This window comes from Peromyscus californicus, unplaced genomic scaffold (assembly GCF_007827085.1).
Source record: "Peromyscus californicus insignis strain IS unplaced genomic scaffold, ASM782708v3 Scaffold_13__1_contigs__length_99412109, whole genome shotgun sequence".
Classification (NCBI taxonomy): Eukaryota; Metazoa; Chordata; class Mammalia; order Rodentia; family Cricetidae; genus Peromyscus; species Peromyscus californicus.
Genome location: NW_026294424.1, coordinates 32,594,815 through 32,597,665, shown reverse-complemented (window position 1 = coordinate 32,597,665; position 2,851 = coordinate 32,594,815).

Below are 2,851 nucleotides of genomic sequence, written 5' to 3'. Positions count from 1 at the left end.
GACCAAAATAAGCTGAGAAAATCAGAAACTACCAAATCACCTCTCACTAGGGTCTATCCATGGGAATAATCCAAGGAATGCTTTGACTTTAAACAATCAAAAGTTTGATCTTGTCTCCTCAAATAAAATTCAAAACTTATGTTTTAAAACACAACAACCCTCTTTTTGTAGCCTTTTTAGACAAGTTGAAATCAAGCTTTGTAGTAGAACATTGTTCAATGGACAAGTACTCAATTTCTGATAAATGTTTATTTCTATCATTTTATTTTATGACTGTGTTTTCAATATTTTCATATTTTAAATGGACATATAATTCATGAAGTTCACTTTTTAATTCATTGAAGCATTTTTTGGTTTCTTTCTTTTTATTTTCGAGACAGGGTTTCTCTTGTGTAGCATTTGAGCCTTTCCTGGAACTCACTCTGTAGCCCAGGCTGGCCTCTAACTCACAGAGATCTGCCTGCTTCTGCCTCCTGAGTGCTGGGATTAAAGGTATGCATCACCACTGCCCAGCTTTTGAAGCATTTTTTAAAACATGAACTTTGGCAAAACTTTACAACTATTTTACAAATATATAGAACAATCATGTTCATGCTATATTTAAAAATAGTAGAGGTTTGGGAGTATAGTGGCTCACACCTTTAATTCTAGAAGATAAGAGACAAAGTAAAGCATTTCTCTATATTTGAGGTCTTTATAGCAAGTTCCATATAGGTCAAGGCTGTACAGAAAGATCCTTGTCTCAAAAAACAAAACAAAACAGTGTCAATAACAACAACAAAAACACACATAGCAGGGGCTGTTGAGCTTGCTCATCCATTAGAGCACTGACTACTCTTCCCAAGGACCAGGGTTCTATTCCCAGCACCCACATTACAGTTTACAACTGACTGTAACTCCAGTTCTAGGAGACCCAGTGCCCTTTTCTGGCCTCCACAGACATTCAACTGGTGCACAAATATGTATTCTAAAACAAACAAGCACACACACACACACACACACACTCACATACACATATATACATGTAAAACAAAAATAAATCTTCAAAAGTTAAGAAAAATAGCAATTTGTTTCTCTTAAGCAAGACATTTTCCCATTACTAAAATTGTCTTTTTTCTTCTGTCTTCTGTTACAATTTGGTCTCTAAAAGGAGTGAAGTGTAGTTTACTTGTAAGCTTTACAATATTAAGGAAATCATTATTATTAATTTTGTGTCTTTAGCTTATGTTCTCAAAAATAGATTAAGAAATAGCTTCTTCTAGCTGTGCTATGGATTTTAATTAAATTGTGAAATGTCAGGCTTAGATGAGGGGCTGGAGTATAGAGCATATACTGACTGAGTCATTGTCATGGCAATCCTTGGTAGGTAACCAGATGTCACTGAATTTTGATGTGTGGAGTGGAAAAAAATAATATCTCCACTATGAATGGGATGTTCTTGGAACACTATGTACTCATTTGCCTTGATTATTTTTAAATTCTAAGGCAAATATAATCACATTAGGTGCTCTAGAGATGGCTCAGAGTTTAAAGAACACTGTCTGCTCTTCCAGGGTAAGGTAGTTGGATTCCCAGCACCCACATGGCAGCTCTCAACTGTTGCTCTAGTTGGATCTTTTGTACTTTTCTAACTTCTGTGGGTTTGAAGTACACATGTGGTACACAGACATACAGACAGACAGGAATACCCATACACATGAAATTAAAAACAAATAAAAATTAAAATTAAGTGGCAAGTCAATGTAAAGTAGCAATAAACTTAAGAAAGTAGTTTAGAGCCAGGCGGTGGTGGTGCACACCGTTAATCCCAGCACTTGGGAAGCAGAGGCAGGCGGATCTCTGTGAGTTCAAGGCCAGCCTGGTCTCCAAAGAAAGGCACAAAGCTACACAGGGAAACCCTGTCTCGAAAAACCAAAAAAAAAAAAAAAGTAGTTTAGTGTTTTTCTTAATAGTCACATAAGTGCCAACTTTGTTCTCCATTGAGCTGTAGGGGGCATAGACTACTCTGGGAAAATTGCACTCTCCGTGTATTACCCTCATTTTAGCAATACTGACATGGTTATTTAGGTGGTGATTTAACAACATATGTGAAAGTCACAATTCTCATACAAATGTGGGAGTGGAACAGTAAATGAAGCATGTGTGACACCCTTGATGCTCATTAAACCTGTGTTCTATTTGGAGACAACAAAGAAGGGGGATAAATAAATCTGAATATGGCAGATTGTAGTATCTGCAATGACTACCATTAAACCATGAGGTGTCAGGGCTTGGGATGATGGTGGATGAATAGACTCTGACAGTTTTCCTTCTACTGCTATAAGAATCTGCCCAAAACAAACAACTGATAAAGTGAATAGGTTTATCTTGGCTGGTGAGTTCAGAGATTTCAGTCTATGATTTGATTTATTCCATGCTTTATGACTGTACCTAAAGCATGCAACAGGCAGAACTACTAACCACATGGCTTGTAAGCAGAAAGAACAGGAAGCAAAAGTGGCTGCTATCTCATCATCATTTATGAGAACATGACCTCAATGCTCTAAGGACCTCCCACTAGATTCTACCGCTTCCCAGGAGACCCCAGATATAGACCATGCTTTTAACATGTGGGCTTTTAAGGGCAAGATCCAGATCCCAACTACAGTAGGATTATTTAGGTCCTGGGAATACAGTTCCTACTATGTTGTCTGCTGGCCAGAGCATCTTGTTTCCTGAGAGTTCTCTAGAGTGAACTAGAGTCCAAATTACTCATTCCTTTTACCACCACAAGCCACTTGTTAAACTGGAGCTCAGTGAAGAAATTTCTTTACGTTGAAGTGAATAAGAAGGGCCACATTTTGCTATGAAC